Source organism: Pogona vitticeps, chromosome 6, assembly GCF_051106095.1.
Source record: "Pogona vitticeps strain Pit_001003342236 chromosome 6, PviZW2.1, whole genome shotgun sequence".
Classification (NCBI taxonomy): Eukaryota; Metazoa; Chordata; class Lepidosauria; order Squamata; family Agamidae; genus Pogona; species Pogona vitticeps.
The window spans coordinates 61,146,637-61,162,801 of NC_135788.1; the positions used below are offsets into that span (position 1 = coordinate 61,146,637).

Here is a 16,165-nt window from a genome sequence, read left to right on the forward strand (position 1 = left end):
TAGACTGACAACAGGTGATTTACTCAAGACCATTTGCTGAGAGTTTGAGATCTGAGCAGGGAGTTGTAATCTGATTTCCTCCATCCAAGTCCAATATGCTAACCACTATATCATACTGTTATCTGCAAGCATCTATCCTTGGATTCTCAAGAAATAGCTACCTCTTACCATCTATGTAGATTCCAATACCTGCCCACCCTTGCTTGTCCAAGCACAACAGCAAAAGGAAGGCTGATCCTTTTTCCCAAGCATTAATGAATGTATAGCTGCAACTTAATATCCCTCCTTCACGAAGAAGGCAGAACAGTTTCTATCATGGTACATAGTTCAGAAAAGCCATTCATTGAAAACTAGTTAAAACAAGTAGAACAAAGAGGAGCAAAGCCGCCACTCTGAAATACAATCTTGATTTCTCAAAATATAGTCTGCCTTTTTTTGGTGGAGGGGCTCACAGCTCTTATGTGTGTCTGGTTTCTCTCTTGGTTTTTTTTTTTTCTTATTCTATGCTAAGTCTAAATGTTTGGTTTAAGCAGAGGTATTATGTGCTGATTTGTTGTTGTTGTTTAGTTGTTTAGTACTATCCGACTCTTCATGACCCCACTGACGAGAGCACTCCAGGCCCTCTTGTCTTCCACTGACTTCCGGAGTTGGGTCAAATTCATGTTTGTAGCTTCGATGACACTGTCCAACTATCTCATCCTCTATCGTAACCTTCTCCTCTTGCCTTCACACTTTCCCAACATCAGGGTCTTTTCCAGGGAGTCTTCTCATGAGATGGCCAGAGTATTGGAGCCTCAGCTTCAGGATCTGTCCTTACAGTAAGCATTCAGGGTTGATTTCCTTTAGAATGGATAGGTTTGTTCTCCTTGCAGTCCAGGGTGCTCTCAAGAGCCTCCTCCAGCACCACAATTCAAAAGCATCAATTCTTTGGCAGTCAGCCTTCTATATGGTCCAGCTCTCGCTTCCATACATCACTACTGGAAAAACCATAGCTTTGACTATGCAAACTTTTGTCAGCAAGGTGATGACTCTGCTTTTTAAGATGCTGTCGAGGTTTATCATTGCTTTCCTCCCAAGAAGCAGGCAACTTTTAATTTTGTGAGTGCTGTCCCCATCTGCAGTGATCATGGAGCCCAAGAAAGTAAAATCTGTCAATGCCTCCATATCTTCCCCTTCTATTTGCCAGGAGGTGATAGGACCAGTGGCCATAATCTTAGTTTTTTTTAATGTTGAGCTTCAGACCATTTTTTGCACTCTCCTCTTTCACCCTCATTAATAGGTTCTTTAATTCCTTCTCACTTTCTGCCATCAGAGTGGTATCTGCATATCGGAGGTTGCTGATATTTCTTCTGGCAGTCTTAATTCCGGCTTGGGATTCCTCCAGTCTGGCCTTTCTCATGATGTATTCTGCATATAAATTAAATAAACTGGGGGACAATATACTGTACAGCCTTGTCGTTATCCTTTCCCAATTTTAAACCAATCAGTTGTTCCATATCCAGTTCTAACTGTTGCTTCCTGTCCCACATATAGATTTCTCAGGAGATATATAAGGTGGTCAGGCACTCCCATTTCTTTAAGGACTTGCCATAGTTTGTTGTGGTCCACACAGTCAAAAGCTTTTGGATAGTCAATGAACCAGAAGCAGATGTTTTTCTGGAACTCTCTGGCTTTCTCCAGAATCCAGTGCATGTTAGCAATTTGGTCTCGAGTTTCACTGCCCCTTCGAAATCCAGCTTGTACTTCTGGGAGTTCTCGGCCCACATACTGCTGAAGCTTACCTTGGACGATTTTGGGCATAAACTTGCTAGCGTGTGAAATGAGTGCAATTGTACAGTAGTTGGAGCATTCTTTGGCACTGCCCTTCTTTGGGATTGGGATGTAGACTGATCTTTTCCAGTCCTCTGGCCACTGTTGAGTTTTCCAAACTTGCTGGCATGTTGAATGTAGCACCTTAACAGCGTCATCTTTTAAGATTTTAAATAGTTCCACTGGAATGCCATCACCTCCACTGGTCTTGTTGTTAGACAAGCTTTCTAAGGCCCACTTGACTTCCCTCTCCAGGATGTCTGGCTCAAGGTTAGAAACCACACTATCTGGGTTGTCCGAGATGTCCAAATCTTTCTGGTATAATTCCTCTGTGTATTCTTGCCACCTCTTCTTGATGTCTTCTGCTTCTGTTAGGTCCCTCCCAGTTTTGTCCTTTATCATGTCCATCTTTGCACAAATATCTCCAATTTTCTTGCACAGATCTCTGGTTTTATGCTTTCTATTATTTTCCTCTATTTCTTTGCACTGTTCATTTAAGAAGGCCCTCTTGTCTCTTCTTGCTATTCTTTGGAAGTCTGAGTTCAATTTTCTGTAGCTTTCCTTATCTCCCTTGCATTTTGTTTCCCTTCTCTTTGCTATTTGTAAGGCCTCGTTGGAGAGCCACTTTGCTTTCTTGCATTTCCTTTTCTTTGGGATGGTTTTTCTCACTGCCTCCTGTATAATGTTACGAGCCTCTATCCAAAGTTCTTCAGGCACTCTGTCCACCAAATCTAGTTCCTTAAATCTGTTCTTCACTTCCACTGTATATTCATAAGGGATTTGGTTTAGATTATACCTGTCTAGCCCAGTGGTTTTTCCTACCTTCTTCAGTTTAAGCTTGAATTTTGCTATAAAAAGCTGATGATCAGAGCCACAATCAGCTCCAGGTCTTGTTTTTGCTGACTGTATAGAGATTCTCTATCTTTGGCTGCAGAGAATATAATCAATCTGATTTCAGTATTGCCCAACTGGTGATGTCCATGTGTAGAGTCACCTCTTGTGTTGTTGGAAAAGAATGTATGTGCTGATAGCAGCACACAAATACTGTCTGCTGTGCATTATAGAGCAGAAGCCACATTTGAATCCCCTCCAACAAAGAAGCCTAAAAATCAGGGCAGTGTCTATTTCCTACATGGCCGGGACATGGCCGGGGGCTTTCCCTGTGGGTCAAAAGCATGTTAGGCCTGCTTAATCAATCCCAACAGATGACCTTCCACAGGCTGGGTGGAAAAGTCCAGTGGAAATCAAACTGATGCCACAAACACAAGGATGACTCTCAAAAGCAATGGTGGTGATGGTGGCGGTGGGCAATAGTATTTATTCTATAAACATTGGACCCTCAACTTACTGAATTAATCCGTATTGGAACAGTGGCTGCAGGTCGAAAAGTCTGTAGGTCGAGGCTCCATTGACCTGCAATGCATTGAAAACCAATTAATCCGTAACCGGCCGTTTTTGTTCCTTTTTCCCCCCGGTCTGTAGGTCAATTCTCCGGCTGCAAGTCAAATCTAAATTTTGTGGCCAGAGAAGTCTGTAACTTGAAAAGTCTGTAAGTGGAGCCATTTGTAAGTTGAGGGTCCACTCTTTCTAGCAGGAGCATTCGAGAAGCATATTTCCAGGAAAAACATTGACATTTCACCAAGCACATTAAAGATACCAGGAAGAGGAAAGTACATACATATAAACTTTATTGTTTCTGTCCATAGACCTTTACAATGTACTGACTACTGTAGTATATAAAATCCAATTAAAAATGGTAATTACCTTAAAACCTTTAAAAACAATAAAACCTGGTCTAAGAATATTGTCAAAACGTATAATGTCAGTCCACTCTATTCAGCATTTATATGGCATTATGATTCCTGACAAATTGAAGCCTCAGATTCTTAGCTGCTAGTGCAATTTGTGCTACAGCATATGTAATGTGCAACTGTGTATCAGCAAGCAATCCTACTACTGTTTCAGTGGTGTTACAGTTAAAATACATCTGAACGATGGGTGGCAGAAATCTTTCCCTAGGATTTTTATAGAGAGGACAGAATAGTAGATAATGAGTGAGATCCTCAGTCTGGTTGCAGCCAAAGACACATTTTCGTTCCTCGACTGGGATTCCTTTATATCTCCCTTCGGGGTATGCTGAGGCCATCTGTCCACATCTAAGTTCTGTGAAAGCTCTGCAAATCTGGGGAAAAGTAAATTACTCAAAATATTTTGGTTTTCTTGATTCACCTGAAGTTGGAGATACCAGGTAGAAAAACGGGACCCAACAATAGCTGACCTATCCTGACTAGCATCATGATCAAAGATCCAGTTCTTAAGGTAGCGATAGCTTAAACTAAGGAACTTTTCCATCCAAAGGTTGTGGGCCTTTAATTTTTGGTGACATTGTTGTGCCCATCCACCAGACTTTAGTTGTTCTAACCAGCAGCACGTTGTCAGGGAAGAGTCTTCCAAAATGTTCAGTCTCTGCCAATATCAATAAGCCAGATCGATTCTAGCAGCAATTGAGGGTAGGCCTAATTCAGCTCCGAGGTGAGCCGAGGGAGTTCCTGGGGGGAAAAGAGAAGTAATTTAATGTAGGTTATTTCCTGGCCACTCCAGTAAGCAATGGTATAAAGGAGAGAAGGCTCTCAGGGCCCACAACTGTGCCTTTTTGTTGTATAACAATGGTGACATTTCTGCCACTCCTCATGTCCCATCCTCTCTGAGCTTACCTTCAAGGGTTGTGGGATAGATTTTCTCAGCAACAATATATTGTTAACAACAATCTATGATATATCTGTGAAGATTCTCAGTCATCCAGGTGAGGTTATCTGGAAGTTGAGTCATTGCAACTGGACTTCTTTCTTGTTAGGTTGAAACTTTTCGCTACTCATCCTTCTAAAGTAGCTTTATGAACTTCCCAAGATACACCCATCATGAGCAGCATAAACTCAGTAACATATAACATTGCTAAATCCGTGGCCACCATCCTAGCACCATTGGCTGGACACTCAGACCATCACATTCACAACTCAAAGGAGTTTGTATCCAAGGTCAGGGAAAAGAAACTAAATACTGACAATATCATGGTATGCTTTGATATCACATTCCTCTTCACCAGAATTTCCACCCCTGATGCCCCAACAACTGTAAAAAGGAGAATGGAAGAAGACGACACCCTCTCCACCAGAAGCAGCCTCAACCCAGACAGATATGCCTGATCTTGGACTTGTGTCTGAACACAACTTACTTTACCTACAGAGGGAACTTTTACAGACAGAAACATGGCTGCACCCTGGTTTCCCCGATGTCGCCCATTATTGCCAACTTGTACATGAAAGAAGTGGGAAAGATGGCACTGAACACCTTCCAGGGGACGACTCTGACCCATTGGTTCACATATATGGACAACATCTGGGTGAAGATCAAGATTCAGGAAGTATAGCCCTTCACAGATCACATAAATGCAGTGGATCCAAATGTCAAGTTCACCAGGTGAGACACCAGAGACAACTGGCTGGCTTTCCTGGACTGTGCAGTCATCATAGGATCCAATGGCAACTTAGGCATAGAAAGCTACAGAAAACCTACACATACTGATCAATACTTGCAGTTTGACTCTCATCACCCATTGCAACAGAAACTAGAGGTCATCAGGATGCTAAACTACAGAGACAGAAACATCCCCTGTGTTTTTGTTGTGTTTTTGTTGTGTTGTTTCCCAGCACTGAAAAATACAGTCTGCAAAGGGTCAACGAACTCTATCCAGCCACAAGGATCACCACACACAAAAGCACAGCTAACAACACCCATCAAACACAGTGACAGATAATCTCTCCTCCTTATCACAACAATACACCCACAACAAAAAACACACTGATCACCATAATCATCCATCTCCTGAAAAGGACAAATGCTGGTCCCACAGCTATAAATACTCAACTCCCAAACAAACTGCACCAGAGCACAGAGTGCTACTCCTGTCCTCTGAAGATGCCGGCCACAGAGACTGGCAAAACATTAGGAAGAACAACCTTCAGAACATGGCCAAAGAGCCCAAAAAACCCACAACAACCATTAGATCCAGGCCATGAAAGCCTTCACGAATAAATTGGTCTTGCTTTTATGTAGAGCCTACACAGGAGCTGGAACCACTACTCTTCAGGTTCATTGTTCATCATGTGGAAAAAAGCATAAAAAAATGGATGACAGAGAGGGATGGAATAGATGCTGTAACAGCCACCCTCAAACTTCAAAGAGTGGTTGCTACTTCACTTTAAAAACCTCTGCTGCCACCAACACTTATCCTTAAATAATCATAAAAGGACAAGTGTAACTTTGAAAACAAAAACTGGTTTATTGATTACAGAAAAATAAAAATAGTAAATCACTGGTAAAGAATCAATTAATCAATCACTGTTAATAAACACTGGCTCACACAGACTATTTTTCCACTGACAGGCTCACTCACTCACTCTAACTAACAATCACTTTAAACCCTCAGCTCAAACTCTCATCTCTAATCTCCCCTCACACACTCTTCACCCCCCTTTTTATACTAGCTCCTCCCCTTAAGTTCCACCCTCCGTCACACCATAGGCTGGTGACTCACTGCCCAGCTGTGATGGACATGTGATGTTATGTCTGTCCGTTACAGATGCTTGCCTCTACAATTGACAAAATTGGATTTCCCAATGTTTGACTCGGGCCACAGCTGCATGTATTTCTAGATTGTCAGTAGGCATGTGGCTATGGGGACACTAAGTTTGATTATTTCCTGCTGTTCAGAATTTGCCACTATACCACTTCTAGAAGGAGGAGATGGGCTACTGACAAAAGAGTATGCCATTATTATACAATATTCAATTATTGGAAAAAAAAAACCTTTAGTTGACAAAAGTGGAATGTTGTGCTTCTGTATCCATGAGTCAAAACACCAGCAAATGGCCTGATATTGCTACACAATGTTATGCCCACATTGCCCAGCAGGTAAAAGGATGCCAAGCTTTGAATAGCAAAGGGCAGCCTGAATATTGACAACTCTAATGGTAGTAGTCAAGATGGTCTACAGGACGCCCTCTTCTGTTCACTACCATTTACAAAGAGATACCAAGCAAGAGGAAATCCCAGAAGCTGACTCCTTTTTTCATCTGTTAACCACTTCTCACTCAAACACAAAGCAATTGTCAGGGCTGCTTTTTGACAAGTTACCATTACTTTATGGTCTTTGGTGACTTTATCAGGTGGGAGAAAAACTTGAAGATGCCCTCTGTCGTAGAAAGCCTAATAAAGCCTGGTAAAACAGCAAGCAACAAACTATTGTCAAACTACATGCTTGGTTCCAAGATATTTGGTCATAAAAATTCCTGCATACTTTCTTTCCTCTTGGAACAACAGGGAGAAATAAAATATACTTGGCAAGTTCACAGAAGTATGCAAGAGAAGAAATGGAAGAAAGGCATGTGAACTGGAATACATGATTCTGAATGAAATTGATTTAATAATAATAATAATAATAATAATAATAATAATTTATTGTCATTGTAAGTATATACACATACATATTACCATCCAAAGATGATGATATATGCCAACTGCTTTTCTCTGTATTCACTGTTCTTCCTCAGTTAAGAAAATAAAGCAAACAATAAAAAAATTAAGTGAGCTTTCAATGATAATCCATCTGCCTCAGGCTCTACATCAACTTCTTGTGGGTAGTTCCAAAATTATATACTTTTATTAAAGTCTCAAAGCCTCGTGGCTGATGTAGAGGCCAGATTATCTTCTTAGATGAAAATAGTTGCAATCTGCTTTTTGTTTTTTGCTTTTTTTAATGTTCTAATAAAGGTATCATCTGCTCCTGTATTCATATTGTTTTGAAGACCATGTGGCCTTGTCCTGATTTTTTCTGAATTGTGTAAGATACTGTTGAAGAGCACCAACTGAAGACCGACATCAGTTCCTGAACATTATGAACTCTTGACACCAGATAAGCAGTCCTGCAAGCTAAGAAAAGCATCCACTAGGTAAAACTATTGATTTGCCTTTAATTTGGTTTGTCATGCTTCTGGGTCACCTTGTTTTGCTGACTAAATAAAAATTCTTTGAGTTTCAAAAGAAGGCAGAAGGAAGAAAGGGGGGCAGAGTACTTGGCTTCCCTTTCTTTAAGAGTGGGTGAAAAATCCAAATTGCAGTGGTGCCTCGCGAGACAATTGCCTCGCAAGACGATTAATCCACAAGACGATTAGTTTTTGCGATCGCTGTTGTGCTTCGCAAGATTATGTTTTCTATGGACGATTTTCGCAAGACAACAATTTTTCCCCATTGGAATGCATTAAATAGATTTCAGTGCATTCCAATGGGGAACCGCATTCCACAAGACAATGTTTTCTATGGATGATTTTCGCAACACGACAATTTTCCCATTGGAACGCATTAAATTGATTTCAATGCATTCCAATGGGGAACCGCGTTTCGCAAGACAATGTTTTTGCAAGACAGCAATTTTTGCGGAACAAATTAACATCATCTTGCAAGGCACCACTGTAATCTTCTGCTCCTGAAAAGCTGCACAGAAAATAGTTTCAGGATTGTCAAAGGGCCACCTAATCCACATAGCACAGAAGCCCTTCAGCTGCAAAAAGAAACAAACAGACAAAAGAACAGCTTTGAGGCAAGCTTTATCTCACGGAAAGGGTTGTATGTCATTAAAACTCTAGAATTTAGGCTGTAACATGTATCCAGAAGTCTTTCCTTAAGTCTTATAATCCACTTATATAGATGCACAAAGCACCCAGGTTTCTCCTTTCTATTTTGTGGTTTGTGTGTCATGCAGTTTCACCTAGTTTGCTGTAGGCACTTTATTACAGTGATTTTGCATTAGTATGGAACCAAAGTGTTTTATCAACAGTGCAATAAAATGAATGGGGTGCCTTTTTATTTGTCAACCTCATTTGAGACTGTCAAAGTTTTTTAAAAAATGTAACAATGTAGTATTTTGGCATCCTTTTATCCATTAGAACTCTGAAGTGAAATCTAACAACTTTGTAGTTGTCCGTATGAATGCATGTTTCTCAGAGAATTTTTCTTTTCAACCTTTCCTCTATGTAGGCTATTCAGGATAGTTTTAACAAGCATGACCCCACATGAAAGTAATGCTGATGAATTATACTGCTAATTGTGCTGGTGGTGTAGAATTATTAATCAATGCAATAAAGTTAAGCTTCACATAGCTCCAGGATTACTGGCTGGAGCAAATATTGATTTGCTACTTGTTGCTAAGATTACGGTTGGAAAGAAATTCCATTCCACTTGAAAATCCCACCCAGAACCTCAAGGTTGCAGTTTGGGCATATTGCCAGAAAATTCTGCCTTGCAGCAGCTTTCTAGCACATTTCAAAAAAAGTACACAAAGGATAGACATGGCACAGATTGGGAACACCCTTAATAGGAGCTATGTCTGCTTTGTGCATTCCACAACCTCTGCCATGATGGGTAATCAGAGTCATTTTCACCATCCTTATACACACTGGATGCCTTTGTATATGCAAATATGGATGTCATTAGACCATGCTGGGCATTCTTGCACATGTCTGGAGTTCCCACTGTAGTGAAAGGGAGCTGATGACACCATCACTTGGAATCCTATTTCTGATCCCCCACTCTACAGCAAAGTGTTGACAGAGCCAAACAACTTTGAACCAGGTCCAGATTTTTCAATCTGCCTAAGCATGTTAAACAAACAAACAAAAAAGTGTTCTCTATGTTTTGCTTCTGTACATAGCCCTGGAATCCTCTGGGTGTGGGGTGGTTTAGATCTATATAAAACAAAACAAGACAAAACAAAATAACCAAAAGAAAATAACCAATTGTACTTCATCAAAACTTTTAGAAGCAACCCAAATAAACAGAGTTATGAGTAAGATATCTTTTAGTTGGCCATGATGGTTGCGTTTTTGGAGATGTGAATGTCAAAACATTTGGCTGGTCAAAGATCTCCCATTTCATATAGAGGAAAGGTTACTTAGATTCTACATGTAGTAATGAACAATTCCAGCAATTGCAGCCACACAAAAACAATACTCAAAAAGAATAATTTAAACTAACACATTTAGAGGGTGACCACATTGATAAAAAAAAGTATGAGAAAGGTCATGGGTATGGGGTGAGCTGATTTACATTTTTTTCATTGACACATGACACAAAATGTAATACAAATCAGCCCAGGGTTCTCCGATCCCAAATCCATTTTTCCCCTCTGCCACTCAAATATCTAGTTTTAAAAAATCCTTCTACATTGGTTCAGGTGTGTGATCACTTAAACCAATGCAGAAAAGACAAAATAAACAACATGCACACAAACACACACAAAGTGGTGCTTTATTAAAGCACTTTCACCCTTACCTTTTCCCTCATGAGGTAGGATGAACTACAAACCACACACACACACAAAGCAGTGTCAGCACATGGCCTCCAAGGCCAAGTCCCTTCTCCCCCCCCTTTTAAGATTCTTCTTCTTTTTTTACAGCTTCTCCTTTCTTTGTGAAAAAAAACTCCTTCAACCCTCTTTTTGAAGGTAATGAAATGGGGAAATAAAGGAAGAAAAGCTTTGTTTAGACTTGTTCACAGCTTCTGAGATAGCTCCTTTGTAATGGTGCCACTTTCATGGCTATAAATAGAACTGCAAATAAGGTGCAAACAAAGCTTTTCCTCCTCTCTGCTTGTGTGGCCAGTAAATGTGAAGAGACTAGAGATGGGCACAAACCACAGTTTGGCCCAGTTTGGCATGGCAGGTGTTCTGTGGATGCCACACACCTCCCTCTCTCACCTCCTCCGAGTGGCTGCCCATTCACTGGCAGCAGTGCACTTCCCTCCTCTGCCTCCTCCAGTGGCCACCCACTCAGACAAGGAGGCAGTGAGTGGATAATTGTGTGGGGGAGGCAGAGGAGGGAAGTGTGCTGCTGCCAGGGAGTGGGCAATCATACAGAGGAGGAGGGGGAGGGAAGCATGTGCTGCCTGTGGAACACCTGTGTGAGTGCCAGGCTGCACCACCAAGCCACAGTTCATGCCCATTTCTAGAAGAGACCAAGGGAAACCTGAATTCCCTACTGCGACTTCACAATGAATGGATGCAAATGATTCCACATTTCCTTTGCTGTGCAGTCACACCCATAAAAGTGTCCAAAAATGATACTACGCCAGTTCTTAGAACAATTTGCCACATGGTGCTGTCTCCGCACATCAAAGATTTCATGACTGTTGTGCTGTGGAATGCCAGCTGTAAAAAGAACAGAGTGGTGAATTTATACCTAATAATATTTCACCAATCTGAAACAACTGCTCCTGTGAATATGCCAAACATGACTTAAGGGGCTCCTGAGCTGACTTTGAGAAAAGAATTCAGTTTGATGCTTCAGCCATTTTGCTTTGTTTTTTCAAGTCTGAATGCTTGACTCATTTCACTTGCTGGGTTCTTAAAGGTCTCCAAGAAAAACAAGAGCACTGCAGGAATATAAAGACTTGGAGGGAGTCCCTGAGAGAGAGAGAGAGACCCTCTACAAGGTAAAAAAGATTGGCAAGTGTGGGCTGCTAAACCTGGGAAATAAAGCCATTTATTTATCTAAAGGACAGAGACAGCCTGAGCTAACTAAGTGAGATCTCTTGTAATGGGCTTTCCATGCTATTTTAAGCTCTAAATAAAGAAATGTGTTTACATTTCTGAAGAGGCAGCAAAGCACTGTGTGCAAAAGGAGATTGAACCAGACTCTCAAGATCTTAAGCCAGATGAAGAGATATTTTCTTCATAACTACCAAGCTCATCACTCCTCACAAGGTTCAAAGGTGAAAACTGTCAATATTCCCTACATTAATGCACTTGATTCCTCAGCTATCTTCTTTATATTTATTTTTATATATTCTCCCCTCCCCCGCTTGTGTTTTAACTGAAACCCTAGTATTCCAACTTTCCACAGAAACACACCTCCTCTTTCTTCTCTCTTTTCCCTCATCTTTGCTTAGGTCTGGTGTCTGTTTTCTGTCTCCTGGAGGAATGTTTATATTTACAACAGTACCCTAAAACAAAATGGGCTAAATTACTGCATGTACACACTCAAAAGCCAATAAATATTAGAATGTTCTACTTCTGAAATTGATATTCCATCCAATATTTCATTCTGTTTCTGTATGTCTGACAAAGTAGAAGTGTCCACGAAAGCTTAATAAAAATACAATAGTTAGCTTTTAATGTGCCATGTGCTTTTTGTCTTTGTCTTTGTTTTGTTTCTTTGGATTTTGCCTGATACGCAGAGATAAGATTCATAACATCAGCAGTTCTGATGGGTTCTGAGCTTTTCCCTCACTGTCAATCCACATTCACAATGTGCCTTATGGAAACTGAGCACTGAATCTGGTCTTTGTCTTGTTCTTCTATCCCTTTGTGCTGTCTGCCATCCATTTATATTATTTAGCATATATACTCCTCCTGCACCTTATCCTATTTTCCTTATCATCTTCACAATCCTCTTGCTCTGATCCACCAAAATTTTGTAATTTTTCTAATAAAAATTTAAAAGGGATAAAAGATAGAAATGGACTGATTTTTAGTGTTTAGCAAGCTGGCCACCTGGATGAGATGCATCCTTTGTGACTGATTGCCACAAGGACAGCCTTGCTGATCCAAAGTGCCACTCCGATTGCCAAATAAGCAGGGGACTTCCTGCCATTTTCTGCTCCACAAGAGTGGATCAATGAGCTCCATATTGGCATCTGATAAGTAGGGGATGCTGTTATACCTGGAAGGTTTGAACAGATTATTACATCTGGTTATAATCAAACCATTGTTCCATCATAGGGAGCTTAGGCCTGCAAGCCTTAAGACATGCCAGAGGCTTCAAAGTAAAACAACTCTAAATTGGGAGATGGGATTGCCTTGGAACTATGAAGTCATGCATACCACATGAATGGAGCAGAAGTGGTTTCAAAGTTTCTTTGTGGCACTGAAAGCATTCTGTTCCTTTCCATGACCTATGCAAGGGGAAAGGGGCAAAATCTGCATCAGCACATTTGTAGCATTTCAGGGAAATGCTGGCAATAGCTAAAGCTTACTGACTAGCACTCATGAAATTACTAACATTGTGTCCCTTCTGAACTTTCCCTGTAAAGTTTAGCTAATGTTCCCCAGTGCATGACATGACTAGAGAATGTGCTATTGAACCACTGGTAAGTTGACTTCAGTCTTGTGTATCAGGACAGTACAAATTAATTTATATATATATATGAACCATCTGCCTCCCTCTCAATTTGAATGTCCTGATCTTGGATGCTCACCCATACTTAACATGTGAAATTTCTTGGATAAGAAAGGTGCATTGAAACCAGCTTTTTCCACAAAATTCTTGTAGCCCACACTAGGTAGTTAACCTGAAGCTGACCAGGTCTTGTAACAGAACACAAACCATCTTCTGTCCAATCTTTTCCAACAGGTGTGCTGAATCCAAAATTGTCGATGCTGAAGGAAGTTGAGGAGCTGTAGTCCAAGGTTCATCATCCTTGCCCTAGAACATGTCCTTGTGGCACTAGATCATTTTTTTAAAAAAAGTGGGAGCTGTTATTTCAGGGGACTTATTAATTATTGCTGGTCTTTATATTGAAAGGCCTAAATCAGTGATTTTAGTCAACGGTATTGTGAATCCTTTCAACTACCTTCCTAGTTTGTTTTAAACTGATCTTCACTGCAGTCTAACAGATAACACAACAAGAATGGCACAGCTCTTCATACAAAATATTGCACACACCTGCAACACAGTTGACCCAAGTCAGTCAGCATGACATGCTCTGCTGCTGTGCAAAACTACCTAAGGTGACTTTCAAAAGCAGATGTGGCAGTTAAACAGGTTGCAGATAGCGGGCTTAACTGTTATCTCCTGGTGACATCTCCTCCTGTTTGCTTACACAGTTTGCTGCTGTAAATGCCTATATGTCTGGAAAATTCCATGCAACTTCCATGCCCTCCCATTCCCTGAAGAAGGGCTCTCTTCCTAGTCAGGAGGATGCTGGCTGATGGCTCCAGTGAGGGGGGAGGGACTTTCTGTGGCATCTCTTGCTTAAGGTTCCTGATTAGGGACTCATGAAATGCTTTGTTTCCTTTATAATGGTGATACATACAGGTTTTACTTCCAAAAAAACACAAATTATTGAATCCTAGGATACATGTTAAAACCATAAACCATTTTGTAAGATTCAAGAATGAGCTGCTGACACTATAGCATTTCCTTGGGAGAAGTAATTTGGTGGTGGAAAGTAAAACCATGGTGGATAAAATTAATGTGCAGCCTATTTCCCAATCTTTAAAAACATATTTCCTGTATCTATTTGTGTCCTTTAAAAATCATCCATGGTATCTTTTACTTTATTTTTCTTTACTTTCCATTTTTAAAGCTTGTTTTAAAAAGGAGTCTAAAATCAATACATTGCAAAGACACTTGTGGAAGTATGCACTTTGCCTTCTTAAAACTGTACTGTGACCCCCTCTCAAATAGAAGACAGGCTGTGTTGGGGGTGGGAGGAAGAATTGTGGGGAATGAATCTGATAGTTGATACCAAATATTGTAACTGGTAGAGTTTTGTATCTTTTGCATACTGCTGTGGACTGCATACTGGTTCCTAGTCTGGTGAATTACTGTATGCATCTCAATTCTATTATATGTTTTTATCAGGATCATGCACCTATGGAAAATTCTGTGCTCTCTTAAGAGCCTCCAGCTATTCAATTAATTCTCAAATTATGAATAGTTCGTGACTGTCAGCCACAGGAAAACACTTGGGTCAAAATCTATTTGCATTGAATTGATGAAACGCAAATCCAGATGACCTCAGTACCAACTTGTGAGGTGAGCTAACTCTCCAGAGCAGAATTTCAAGTGATGTGAGGGGCTGAGGGAGCTTTGAAAAAATGTCTTGTTGTGGGTATAGTGTGGGAAAAGAAATTGCCACTTCCTGGACCCATGGTTTGGGCTTCTTCCATAAGAATATATGCCTAGTTATGGAGCCTATACTTTTGCCAGTAACTACCAGTGCTTGTTTACAGCAGGCTGTGGACTCATAGCCTTCAGGTTAAGTGGTATTCTCTATTACCTTGGTATGTATAAAGAGAATAGAAACAGGAATTTCTCTCTTGACTCGCATCTATAATTTTGCAGTTGATGTGTGCTGCATGACCAAAATAGGTGATAATGCTCATATGTTATTTAAACCAGCCAATCTCAATCTTTTTTGGCCACAACCATGAAGACAATATGAAAAAATTATAGGCTGAATCAGGATTGTCACATAATGAAGCTTGGTTTTTGAAGAATTGTTTATTATTATTATTATTATTATTATTATTATTATTATTATTATTATTATTATTATTATTATTATTATTATTATTATTATTATTATTATTATTATTATTATTATTATTATTATTATTATTATTATTATTATTATTATTATTATTATTAATATCCCGCCTATCTGGTCGGATCAGGACCACTCTAGGCGGTTTTGAGTTTGTGGCCCTCTTCAGAGCACAAGAGGGTACCTTGTGGTCACCAGGTACCTCTGGGCTACAATTTCCATCATCCTGCCTACTGAGAATGAGACCACAAGTTATCTTGCTTGATATAAAGGCTTTATTTCATTACAAACCAATATTATTTATTTATTAATATTTAAAATATTTTTACCTCGCCTTTCTCCTTGAGAACGACCCAAGGTGGCATACAACACTGAAATACAATATTTAAAATTGAAAACAATGAGTATAGCAACCAGGCAGTGTCTGTGCCTCTTCTTGAAATATATCATCAATATACATCACACTGAGAAACTTCTGTGTCTGAAATAAGTCCTTTTTCTTGATTGTTTATGGCAGTGCTTTAAGTAATCTTGTATTAGGTCAATCTACCCAAGGGCTGCTTAAACTTTGTTTATGATGGAGGTGGGGCTTGTCGCACAGCAGGGAAGGTGGTGTCTTTCATATCTTTGAGAAGGCATCCTTTTCCATCAACCAGATCATGGGGGCTGGAATGCTCCACTGTGGGTGTTATTAGGAGAGGTAACACCCCAGAAGATATTGGGACTGAGTGGGAGCAGATAGGTGGAAGAATCTGCTTATCTTCTCCAAAAGTCTCAACAGGCTGTTATCTGGATTGAGCATCAGTCGCCATGTTGCAGACACAACATTATTTGTGAGTACCCAAACTGGTTGTTGTGGGTTTTTCGGGCTCTTTGGCCGTTTTCTGAAGGTTGCTCTTCCTAATGTTTCACCAGTCTCTGTGGCCAGCATCTTCAGAGGACAGCACTCTGTGCTCTGGTGTAGTTGGCTTTTGGA

General features: G+C 40.3%; 2 long non-coding RNA genes across 2 annotated transcripts in view; one reads left to right on the forward strand and one right to left on the reverse strand.

Annotated features, from left to right (window-relative positions):
- The window catches only part of LOC140707986 (uncharacterized), a 479,255-nt gene that overhangs the window by 306,013 nt on the left and 157,077 nt on the right, over positions 1 to 16,165 (reverse strand). The window lies entirely within an intron of this gene.
- Positions 7,608 to 16,165, forward strand: part of LOC144583540 (uncharacterized) — a 28,398-nt gene continuing 19,840 nt past the window's right edge. Inside the window, exon 1 of the long non-coding RNA XR_013537363.1 lies at positions 7,608 to 14,678. This is a non-coding gene — a long non-coding RNA (uncharacterized LOC144583540). The remainder of the gene's footprint in view (positions 14,679 to 16,165) is intronic.